Raw genomic sequence first — 13,735 nt, forward strand, 5'->3', positions numbered from 1 at the left:
GCGTTCCGGAAAAAGTCTGTTGTCTCAGTTTAAATTTAGATTACATTAATTCATTAAAAATTCGCACCTAGGTTTAGTGGTAAAGTAGTAATATGACTTGGAGAACAACTGTAGATTGTTTACTTTTCCGCAAATGAATCTGTCAATACATAGGTGCACAACTTCAATCTTACGCGTGCATTGCAACTGCACACAGCCGGTTAACTTGCAATCCCGCTGGCCCTGAAGAAATAGGCGGCTAGCTGGGAAAATAACACAGACTTTTCAAGGCGAGCGAGAAAAAAAAATCGGCAGCGAAGATTTATCCGCTGTCTTTCTTCTGGCCACCAGTATGGGGCAAATTAACGTAAAGACCAGTTTGGTCGTATTTCTGTTATTAATTCGCAAGGCTACTGCAAGTGGGGGCAATGAATGGAAGCAAGCAATGAGCTCTGGCGTTAACGAAATGCGATGGAAAGTGTATGTGTGTGCTAATATATGTATAATGAAACGTTAAACTCATACACAAAAGCGTAATTTATGTCTCATCGTAATTCGTTTTATATTTTCAAAAGTGTAGCCGTTTCTCTAAGTTTGTTTATCTTTATCTAGTTGAGCTGTGAATTTCTAAAACCTCATGCCATACCGAAAAGATCTAGTTTAAAGATCTCTAGTTTGAAGATAACCTACCAATTGCTGAGGTGATGATTGTTTCTGCTTCATGCTTTAGAAAAATTTAAAATTTATATTTAGAGACGTTTAATTGACAATTTAATTGATGCTGGTCTAATGAAATTCATCATCGTGGGCCTAAATTTCGGGTCGACAGTTGACCGTCACCTAACTTATTGCTAGAGTCAGATTGTAGAATTAGTAAAACAATTATTCTATACGATAAACAAACGTTTAGTTTTGGACTTTCTAATTCGTTGAACCGACTGGTACCATAAATAACAGAACAGATATTATAAAAGGTTGGACTCTGAAAGTTAATATCAGTCAGACTTCATAAGCTTAAGAATTTTGGGTGCTTCTGAGCTACTGAGTGTGCAACCCAACGTGGTCACGAAGTTTGTTTCTAAAACGTTTCATTCAAATTTTGAACAATTTCTTTGCCCGGTTGTATCGGTTCGAATTTACTGCAAATACCTTACCATTAACGAAACTTTTCAGTTGGCCTTGAAAAAATGTGACCTTCTATCTATGTTTGTTCCGTAGAAACTTACATTATGGCTGAACTGAGAAACTCATGATTATTTGTATTTGTACAAATAGTTGAAACTAATACTGATTTCGAATACATGCCATTATTCTAATGCGACTCGAAAAGAAGGTAAGCAAACGTTCGGTTATTCACGACTTTATGATGGGCAAGGAAAGACACCTCAATAAGCATGTATTTATAATTAACATGTTGAAATAATATCCTCTTCTAGGTGATCACATTTCGTCAACTAAACCAAATCTAAACTGGTGAAAATAGTGCACAGTGATTGAAAATTTAAAGTCAGTTTAAAAAAACATCGTAAAATTCATAATTAAACAGTCGGAATGATCTCTCTTTTTCTTTCGATACATGGTAATAAAGATAGAGTTTAATTTGATTCTCATGAAAAATTCACTTGCCGACAAAAGCGAAAAAAAAATATCCGATTGCAACAATCTTAAATTTTATTTGGAAAATTTTTATTTTGGGCCAGTGGAAAAGTTTCTCGCTGGAACTATATGCAGTCTTGTATGCATTCTTGAGTGAAATTACACGTGCGAAAGGTACGTGTAAACAATTACAAGCTGCTGCTATTATTTATAGCGAGCAAAATTAAATACGGTTATTCAATCCTAGTAAATCACTCTGTTTTACCGTTTATAACCAATACTTTAAATCCGAACGATCTTCACTGTAAAAATCTCTTATTGACACAGGTTTGAGTTTAAAAATTGACACTTGCTAACGAACCACGTCACAATCTGGAATCGTCTGGAAATGCTAGCGATGTCTAAATTAACATATCCATGTGTTTATAATCAGCAAGCAAGACGAATCCCTGTTGCCATTAAATTTCAACTGAAAAATATTGGAATCTACGGTGAGAAACGTGTTGGTGAGATAGAAAATAAATGGCATTTATTACTAGTATAAATTTGTTCCACTAGTGGTCACTTATATATTGGAATACTGACACTAAGAATTGAGGGAGAAATAATTACTCCAATAATCGTTGACTGAATTTACAGATCGTTGTGATATAGCTTAAACCAGTACGTGCTTAAAGTACAAAAAAGAACAACGGTAAAATAAATGGAATCCGTTTGGTTGATTACTATAAACCTAGAAATTTCACATGAGTCACGTTTTCGTTCGGCGCGGGTTAGACGTACACCTCTGGAAAATCCCCGGTCTAGCTTAAACTCTGACTTGATGCAACATCGAATCGACTTAACGGTTTTATCGCACTTTGACTAACGATGGACGACAGAGTTCTCTTTACGTTCGCTTTCCAATGTGCCATTACCATTCGATTCATTCGTAAACAAAATTAAAACGACCTTCACAAATCCGCCTGGCGAAAGATAAAAATCGGCAAGATATAAGGCTACTCTAGAGTATAGATTACGTCGGATTTTCACTCGGGACGTGTAATCAATTCAACGAGGGTTTTTATCATTTTACCAAAACACGTATATCATTTACTGAAAACAGTACATTGTATACACATTTGCTGAGAACCAGAAGTAAATTTCTACGATACTCAAATAAAAAATAAGAAAATTAATTCGTAGCACCAATAAAGTTATTGCTCGTGCAGCACTAGAATATTTTAGCTAGCATTACAAATTTATTAGCATATCCTTGATAATCGCCAGTATTCGATAGCTCCAGCTGTGCAAGTTCAGGCGGGTGTGGTTGCTCACTTCAGCCTTCCTTTCAATATTTTCGAAGAGTGCTAAATTTGAGGTGCTAATTGTGAATTAAATTTGCAGTAACGACTGCAGCAGTAAGCGTTCTACACGAGAAAGATATTTTTTCACACTTCACGCTTCACTTTAACTCAAAAACAAACGCAGGCTGTGTCGCAATTACTTACTGACAAATATTTTGAGATGTATTTAATTTGGTTTATCCAAAAATATTCTTTTCCTTTAGTTTTTTTGGGAAACAAAAGCTCGGAAAATCAGTTTTTACTCACTATTAGAATGCGTATTTTTGATTGTTAGGAATTGTTTGCTTTTGCAATTAGGGCTTATCATTCATAGGAATTTTTACAGCGTTTTCTTTTTTGTTGAACAACAACTTGATACAGCATAAATCATTGCTGGCTTGAAAAAATGTTTGTGTATCAAATTTTTTTTTCTTTAAACAAAGTTTAGAATTTATGTTGATGTCAGAATATAAATTGCCGTTCATATACTGCCGTTCCAAGCATAACTGTCCCAGCGTCCATAAGGTTTCCATAGAACATGGGACAGATATGCTTGGAACGGCCGTATAGTTGTTCCAGTTTTTATAAAAAATGTTATCAAAATGAGACAACTGAGGTTTGTATACCTTTATCAGTGGTTTCTTCGACAGGTTGTCTGCAGCAATCTTATGCAAAAACCTGCCGAAGAAAGCTACCAGACCTCCGAGTACTCGTGAGTACGCAATGTAACCACGCACCAATTGTTCATCGACTTCAGAGCAGCATATGGGACTATCGAACGAGATCAGCTATGACAAATTATGCACGGGCTCCCCCGAAAATATAGCGCGATCGGTCAGAGCGACGATGGATAAATTGAAAAATACAGTGCAGTTTGGGGGATGTTCTCGAGTCCTTTCAAATCTCGAAGAGGGTTGCGGCAGGTTGTCTGCTTTTCAACATTACCATGGAAGGTGTTAATAGAAGAGCGGGGATATACACAAGTGGTACGATCTTCAGGTCCAGCCAGTCACTTGGCTTTGCCAACGACATTGACATGCACGCAACTTCGGACGTTGGCGAAAACATACAGCAGATTTTAGGCAGATGCCTATCGGGTAGGCCAAGTCATAAGGAAACACGTCGAAGACAAAATACATGAGAAGTAGAAACTCGACAGAAAACTCTATTAGCATCCCGCTACGTATTCTAATAAAGGGGACGAAATCGAGGTGGCAGATGAGTTTGTGTAATTAGGTGCACTAGTGACCGCCGACAACGATACTAACAGAGAGATAAAAAACACATTATGGCCGGAAATCGCGCTTACTTTGGACTGCAGAAAACGCTCCGATGTACAAAATTCGCAGCTCCACAATGTTGACCATCTGAGCAATTCTCGCTGAAACCGGCCCACTGGTGATATGAGGTCTTCAAAAAAGGATACTTTTGTGTCTGAATGATTGAATGTAGTGGAAAAATGAGAAAAATACCTTAGTTAGTTCAACTTGATGAACCCCTCGGGCGCAAAGCTGTTAAGCTGTTGTTTTTAGAAAATTTGTAGGAAATTAATTTATTTCTCTTGAATTTGTCATTGAATTCCCTACAACCAGCAACGTCGTTTCAAAGGAAAATGATAGCGCTTTCATTTGAAGTAAAAAAAACTGGCCGCCATCTTGGATCTCGCCACCATCTTGGATTTTATCAGAAAAATGTGTTTTTGGGCAAGGTTGCAACCACCGATTTCAAATTTGACACCACCATTGGAAAAAATGCTTTAACCCTCTAGGGCCCAGTGCCGCCTTTAGACAGGCTTCAGTTGAACCTCTAAAAAGCTTCAATGAATACTTGAAAAATTTAATAATGTTTTATAGTGATTTTACCGAGGGTTAAGATACATTCATAAAATTAAGTGAGTATTGAGTTTACCTTGCCATTCAGATCACTTTCCGAAATCGAGCTTCGAACAGCCACTGACTTGTTAATCCTCTACGGCAGCGGTTCTCAACCTGGGGTACGCGGAAGAAGAATCAGTAACGGCGAACAAAGCAATTTTTTTACAATACTTTATTTGTTGTTCAAACTTGCTCTTATAACATGAATGAAGCATTCAAACAGATCATAGTTTAATTTGAAACCTAAACTAGATTGCCACAGCCTGATCTACCACTACTCTCTCCCACTCTGCGAGAACATTCCAAGCCAGGGGGTATAATTGATTTGGAAAATATCACCAAGGGGTACGCGGACAGAAAAAGGTTGAGAACCGCTGCTCTACGGCCATGAAACATGGACTTGCTCGTGGAGGACCAGTATGCCCTTAGGGTTTTCGAACGTAAGGTGCTGCGTACGATCTACGGTGGGGTGCAAGACATGGAGACGAGGAATAAATCACGAGTTAGGGTAAGTTATGTATTTTGGACAGGCTAAGGAGTCATTCAGATGAAATTGTAAATATCTCTATCAAATAAACATAAAAAAGGTATCAGAAAGCATGCAAACAACACCACAAGTATCATTAATCAAATGAGCATGACACCCCACAATATTATCAGGAGATGCTTCTAATAGAACATAATTTTCGAAAGGAATTCTAAATATATTTTGGACAGGCAAAATATATTGTGGACATTGTCCAAAATATATTTTGGACACCTGAGATATTCTTGCATACATTTTGGACATCTGATATTTTTTCTATATTTTAACGCATTTAAGGAAATGTTTCATTGATATACAACATGGACAAGATTTGGATCATTCAAGACCAATACCAACCACACCCGCCTCCTTAACTGTAATCTACCGCGCACGAGTGCATCCTTATATATAAAAACTCTGTAAATGTCGTTTGGATTATTTTTTTTTCACCAAACGCCTTTTTTGTATACTGTCCACCAGTTGAGGTGGTGTGTACGTGGTACCTATTGAACGATACATTTTGAATTTTAAAAAACATGCAGCGGTGTAGTAAGGGGAGCGGTATAAGGGTTCAAAATACTCACGGAGCCTCAAAATTTGAGTAGTTTTTCTTTGCGTAATCCTTTTTGAGATTATATAACACCAAGGTAACTTCAATCGGTAAAGACGGTAAACAATGAGCTGTTAAAATGGAAGACGGGACACGAGGCATATGGACGCAAGGCATATGGATGTTAGGCATAGTATGCTAGGCATACAGACGCGAGGCATAATGGATGTGAGGCATAATGGATACGAGGCATACTGCCAAAAGGCATAACGGACGCGAGGCCGAATGGACACAAGGCCAAATGGACGCGAGGCCGAATGGACGCAAGGCCGAATGGACGCATGGCCGAATGGACGCAAGGCCGAATGGACGCGAGGCCGAATGCGATGTTGTATGATCGCATGAGATCCAATTATGTAGTTCAGGTGTTATTATATTCCTAAAGAGTTTAAGTTGAGTATAATACTTTTCTTGAAATCATGCGGCGAAGACGCATAATCGAGGGCAAGGAAACGAGGCGGCACTAAGCCGCCGTGGTTTCCGCAGTCCGAGCCGGCCGCCGACCCGCCGTCGGAAGCGGCGGCCTCTCTCACCCAAACGACTGATCTACTGGTTTGCTAGGTCTACTCAAACAGAGTTTTCTTCCCTTAGTTAAGTCCGAACGAGCGGTAGCGAGTAAGGACAGCATTTGCCCGAACAGCGAGTTGGCCGAAGGCCGCGAGTGTATTGCTTTTCAAATGACACTTTGAAGCGAAATACATGTTATTGAATGCTGTGATGATGATGGCGATAATAACATATTCCGCATCACTTCCCCTTGACCTTGTGTCCTTTCGGCCTTGTATCCATTCGGCCTCGCGTCCATTCGGCCTCGCGTCCATTCGGCCTCGCGTCCATTCGGCCTCGCATCCATTCGGCCTCGCGTCCATATGCCTCGTGTCCGTATGCCTGCTGTCCATTATGCCTAGCGTACTATGCCTCGCGTCCGTATGCCTCGCGTCTGTATGCTTAACGGGGTGTCATCGTTAAAATGAACAAAGCGCTTGCCTGGCAATGTGAACTTTGCCTCTTTTTTTTTGTTTCACAGATCAAAATGATGTCCAAAATATATTTCTTCCCATTTTTTTTAATACATTTTGGACAGTACAAATTTATGAGTTTTGAATGATTTTCAAAGAGTAGTAAGTAAACAAAAATGTGTGTTAACCTAATAAAAGTGCGGTAAGTCAACTAATTTGACGGTGTTTCTGTTTTATTCAGATTTATAGCTTCTTGAAGTACAATCGGTTTTCCTCTGTTCCTCTTGATTTTGACTGAAAAATGGAAGTCTTGAGTCAACAGATTCAAAATTATGATTTTTTCTGTAATTTTGAAACATTTTGTCTAGATTACCATACAGCGTTGAAAACGACAATTCAGATATTGGTTTAAAATGTTGGTATGGAGATTATATGCTTTAATTACGCAATAAATGCTGATAATGTACCCAGCCTGTCCAAAATATATTATCTACCCTATACGTTTATTTTTCCCATCATCATAATTACATGTCTTGTTTATCGTATTGATCTTGTGTCTAAATAAGGGTCCCGAAGGTGACGACGTCCAATACACCGACCGATAATTACAGTTAAGGTCCAGAAAGTGTTATATCAGTTGCCGGGGGAACCTACTATGGCCCATATGGCTAAAATCGGTAGACTACGGTGGGCTGGGCATGTCGCAAGGATGTCGAACGAAAGCCCAGCCAAAATGGTTCTGAATAACGACGAAGAGCAGCCTTGAATCGAGTGCAATGGCATATCGTAAATCGCTACTCTGGGGCCCTAGAGTCCTAGGCCAGATGAAATAGACAGGCCAGGCCAAGGTGAGGATCTGTTTTTGGTCGTCACCTTCCATTTCACGATTACCACTAAATGTTTTAAGACAAGAGGACCCCACAACAATATCTGCCCCGGGCCCCCATCACCAAAATCCGGCCCTGCTAAAACCGTGATGGAGTGCTAAAAGCCCATAATAAAATATTGTGCTAAAAACCTCAAAACCCCCAACAATAATAAATTTTGAGTAAAGAAAACGCGCAGTTTTTGAACACACAAGCATTGAGAAACAAAACAAAACACACTATTTTCAACGTAATTATTAGGTTAATGTTAACATTCGACTTCTTCTCATTTTATGTTGTGATATCACATTTGAAAAGAGGAAAAAGTTTTATGCATCCAAAGCTCTGGAAATATGAGAATTCAAGTAGACGCGTAAAACACGTAATAGAGCAATCATAAAAGATTTGTATGCTGTATTTCGCACTTCTATTATTAGAAATACCACTATTGCGAGTATGTGTAAGATATTTGTCGAGGTTTTGTAGAATTCAACGTGATGGAAGCTCACAAAAACTATCGCGACTTTCGAGCTGATACCCGGGCCGCGTTGCTGCGTGCATGACGACAATTATGTATCTCCTAAATGTGCCATAATTTCAAACATATATCAATATTACCATGTAGTAAATAAAATCTCATAAATTTACATTTGATTACATTCATATAAAAGAAACATTGAAAATCAAACCATTATGAGTTTTCATTTGTATTAGTATTAGTTGTAAATTTTAATTTTCGGATAAAAGCCCAAAAGCAGGCCTCCTGGAGCATGTTTCGAAAAAGTTCCGGGTTTTATGCTTTCGGGAATTCTAGCATATTTATTTTAGCCAGGGATAGATTCGGCATTGTCTTAATCTTGAATCTAGCAGCACGTGAAAAAGGGCTGAGGTGCCAAATGTAAACAAAACGAAATCGAATATTTCGATTCAAAATAATTGAGGAAGTGTTTTTTGTTTTACAAATAGAAAGGGTATCCATTTATTCTGGTAACTATCTCAACCTGTTAACGTTGGGTGGTAAACATTTATTTATATCATTATAAAATAAACTTTAAAAGATAAAGTGGGGTAATAAAAATGTTCAGAATCAGTTAAATCAATAGTAAAGCCACGACCGCAAATTTGACGTAGAACTACAAAAAGCTGTAAATTACTCCTTTTCAATAATTGAATGATATTGCACCAATATATTTATGTTAATAACTTTCACTAATCATTTTTGGATGTCATCCAAAAACCGGATAACAGCATCTTGGATTGATTGGACCAATAAATACCGCCCAATTATTCGGTCATTTTCGAAAGACGGATATCGCCATTTTAGATTTTTAAATGGCGCCTGGATCTAATTTCCGATCTCTGGGTATTTTTAGTTATTTTCCAGCAACTCGACGTTGCAATTCCAGATTTTAAGATGCCACTTCGGAATAAAAAATGGCGACAGCGGTCTTTCCTGACCTATTTCTCGCTTAGATAAATAACCATTTTGGGTGGTTTTTGGTGATTTTTAGACCCCGGAGGTCACCACCTTGGATTTCGGAACGGCCTCTTAAGTTGATATCAGAACTCTTGGCCTCTTTCGATTAAGGAATACCCATATTGGGTGGTGCTCGGTCATTATGGATTGCTTTCCAGAAATCGGTAGTTGTCATTTTTGTTTTTAAACTGATCTGTGGAGCTGGTGTACGGCCGCTGGCTTTTATTTTGATATCAAAAATAACCATACTGTGGTCATTTTCGGCAACCGGGAATCGTCATATGGAATGTTTTAGGCTGTTTTCTAGCAAGCGGAAGTTGCCACTTCGAATTTAAAAATGGGATCTTTAGACGAATAGTTCACGTCATAACATTACAATTTATCCGGATATAGATGGAGGCGTAACTAATTTTCCAATTGGTTGAATGAAATACGTTGGAAACCCATATCATGAAAACACCCATTAGGCTTGAAACACCTTGCAATTAAATTTAAATGATGATAAAAATTAACGATCAATACTTTTCAATACGGCAAATTTAAACCCCCCCCCCTTTGCACACGCTAGTGAAATGAAGCAACAATATTATTAAAGAAACATGTCCGATACGCGAACACCCCTAAATACAAATTTTCAAGATGAACTATTGGACAGTTTTTAACTACGCCACTGGGATACAGAAAAATCAATATCACGGGCAGCGTTGTCAACCCTCCCGTTTTTCCTGGATATCTCCAGTTTTTTCGAAAACGCCAGCGATACAGCTAAGGATTGAATATTTCCAGTTTTTCAAAAATTGCACCAATTTTATCCAGTTTTTTATCCGTCACCACATTTATTGAATTCATTCCCTTAATGTATGATCTTTTCAGTATTTTGTGCATTGCCACGCGGTTGTTAAATTTTATTCGAACTCCACTCACACCTTCAAAATTTCAAATACACTACTGACTATAATCCCCATCAGGAAAAAATTCCCTATCACCCTTCTTGTTTACATGCAATATGTAGTGCAACATTTTTCAACTTAAAATAAAACAAATTTCTGTGAAAGCCTAAAATTTAAATATCCCGTTTTCTCCAGTTTTCTATTTTAAATTTTCCCAGTTTTTTTTTCAAAAGGTTGGCATCGCTGATCACGGGAATATACTTCGTATTTGAGAAACCATCTATACAGGATAACATAGTGATCATGTTTGATGTTTAGGAGTGTTCATGTTTGGCGTATAGAAGTTTACAACGCAAAAATCTGCTGTTGCTATCTCCTGCTCCCCGCTTTTTTCTTCACATACTTATGAGCTGGATATAATTTAAAGTTATTGAAACGTACATTCAAAAAAATTCAAAGTCGTTGAAATACATCAGCTACTATAGATTCTACATACCGAATTTAATGCTGATCGATCCATCAGTTTTCAATTCATCAAAGATTGACATCGTTCGCCTCCCTCCCCCCCTCTCATCCTTGCAACACCTCTGAGATACAGAAAGGTCTAACATGATACAGTAACGTCGCAAAACTATATCTCAGAATCAAAAACATCTTGACATATATTTGGGGAAGAAGTTTGCACGTTCATTAACCACACATTCACACCCCCCCCCTCTCCTTGCCTACGCTTATGAGATAGAGCAAAACTAATATTTTAGTATTACTCCCCGTACTCGAAAACCTCTATGTACAAATTTTTACGGTAATCGGTCCAGTAGTTTTTGAGTCTATGGGGAACAGACAGACAGACAGAAAAACAGACAGACATTCGCATTTATAGATATAGAAAGATAGATAGAAGAAAAGAAGATAGAAGAAAAAGATTATCAAATTTTAGTCAACATGTTTGCGCAGTATTGTTTAGAAAAATCCCTTAATAGCACAAGTTCTTACCCATTTGAGCTTGAGCTTAGAAGACCGCACATTTTGTAGTTGTTCCTCCGTGATGGAACTGAGTTAGTGAAGTTGTACAAAGAATCACATGTAGATGGCTATTTGGGATTAATTCACCATCTTCAATCCATTAGCTTCCGCTTAGTATAGAGATCGATAACGGAGCTAGTTCAGTCCTTACGGTCGATTAGGGAAGGAATGAAGGAAGTGTTACAATCGTTGTTACCGAGATCGAGGTTACCTCTACATCTACGAATATAACGGAAAGGAAGGTTACTTTGTCACCTTGGTTAGTGATGGTCTTCTTCACCGAGCCACGTTAGTTACCAAGCCAAATATGGCCAGTTATAGCTGTCGTCATTACTCCTTAAAACGACGTGCTGAGGGTTTATTGACAAATTCAAGAGAAACAGCTCAATAAAAGGATCAAGAATGGCTTAAAATCCAACTTTTTTAAAAACCGTTTGACGCCTGAGGAGTACATCAAAATGAACTACCATAGTGGATTCTCATTTTTTCGCTACTTTCAATCATTCAGACCCAAAAATATCCTTTTTGAAAAAGGTATAATTGGGATGGTTTCGGCGAGAATGGCTCAAAAAAGGTTAACTTCGAAATTTAGTCATATTCAATAAAGACCACCTTGAAATCACTTTTTGTAAGCTCTTCCCATCATGGTTGATAGTGTTGAAACTAGGATTTTTTTTATTCCAAAGAAAATATGAATCAACAAATATACAAAAACTTATTTCGTGTGGTTGTTTTTTTAATTTTTTTCAGAATTGCTCAGTATTGCGAGCAAGTTGAGACAGGAGAAATAGAATACTTAAAATCTGAAACACGTAGTTTATTCAACGTATATCATCATGAGCGCATAAGTTGTTTTTTTTTTCGTTTTTTATCGGTCAATCACGATTCATGAACATCATTCCAAGATTAACGAACTACATTACTCTACTTACGAAAATGCCATTTCCGTCGCACGCCTACACTCAAAATATTTTTCACTTTATTGTTACGTGAATTTTCCTGTACTTATTCATTTTCTGTCATTTTGCATAATTTATGTGACAAACATAACATCTACGTGAAAATCAGATGCATACTATGTTTTATCACGTAGCATCTACGTCAACTTGGCAACGTCAAACAGAATGAAATATCGCGTGAACTCTCCGTGCGAAAATACACAGAAATCAACATGGCGAAGCTGTTGTCTGATTTAGTCTTTGAACATCAGTGCGTCTTGAACTGTCCTACAGATCAGACGTTTTTTCGGTTGCTTGTGGACTGGTCTTTGACTGCCTATAGCTTCAAAGTTTGTGTTTTGTCAGTGTGTCTTTTAAAGACTACCTGAAAGTTATTTCCCATCAGTCTTTCTCAAGACTACCTACTTTTGAATTTAACATTTGTTTTAACTTTTTTCGTATCACCTGAAATGGCTGGACGGAAAAAGAAACCTCGCATCGCTGCGGGGAGGAAAAGAGAGGCATCTCTTTCTGACACATCGAGTGTCTGTAGTGACAATCCTTTTGATATTTTGCCTGAGCAAGAAGCTGGTGAAATGGAAGTTATTAATAATGAAACTATACAAAATATAAAATCTTTAAAAAAGGAGAAAGTTCCACCTATTGTGGTAACTATTTCTTCTGAATTTAATATATTCAAAAAGGAACTTTCAACGTTTGTTTCTGACGTTAAAGTTACCTATCAAATTGGCCGTAGAGGTGAATGCCGCTTATTAGCCGACTCAGTAAAGGGTCGTGATCGTCTTGTTCAGTATTTAACTGACAAGATGTACAAATTTTTTACATATGACACCAAGAACGCCAAGCCGTTCAAGGTTGTCTTGAAAGGTCTCACCAACGATCAAACCGTTGATGAGATCAAACTTACTTTAACAGAATTACTTGGCATAGCCCCTACCCAAGTAATTCTAATGAAACAAAAATCACGAGGCGAAAACAGTCAGAGAACTGGAATTTCCCTTGTTAATTATTTAATTCATTTTAACCGCAATGAGGTTAACAACTTAAAATTTTTTGAAAAAGCACATGCTTTGTATAATGTGCGTGTAAAGTGGGAAATTTATAGGAAGTATGGCGGAGGTGAAAAGCATATCACCCAATGCCGTACTTGCCAACGTTATGGCCATGGTTCCAAATTCTGTAACATGGACCAAAAATGTCTTAATTGTGGAGACTCTTCTCACAAAAAGGACACATGTCCTGTGAAAGAGAGTAAAAATTTTCGCTGTGCGAATTGTAACGGCAACCATATGTCAAATTTTTATCAATGCCCAGTCCGTTTAGCAATTGTTAAGGCAAGGCAAGGTAAACAAAATTCAATTTCTCAATTAAAACCAACTTCAAAACAAAATTCTCCAAGCGTACCAGTGACGCCTAGTTTACCTACTCCTTTGCATACCCGTTTAACTTATGCACAGGTTACAGGTAGTTCGAACATTATACCGCCTAGTGTTGGTAGTTCGAAAATGACCGTTAATATGGGTAAGCAAAACAGGCTAGAAAATAATTGTACACCTATCACTCCAGCTAATATTGCTGCCGAAAATATTTTTTCTAATGTCAACTGCCTGGGGCCTATTACGGCAGGTAAACTTTCTTTTTTGCAACA

General features: G+C 37.8%; 1 protein-coding gene across 5 annotated transcripts in view; it reads right to left on the bottom strand.

Moving 5' to 3' along the window:
• The window catches only part of LOC129722912 (sphingosine kinase 2-like), a 46,423-nt gene that overhangs the window by 3,770 nt on the left and 28,918 nt on the right, over positions 1 to 13,735 (bottom strand). The window lies entirely within an intron of this gene.

The sequence above is a fragment of the Wyeomyia smithii genome, chromosome 2, assembly GCF_029784165.1.
Source record: "Wyeomyia smithii strain HCP4-BCI-WySm-NY-G18 chromosome 2, ASM2978416v1, whole genome shotgun sequence".
NCBI lineage: Eukaryota > Metazoa > Arthropoda > Insecta > Diptera > Culicidae > Wyeomyia > Wyeomyia smithii.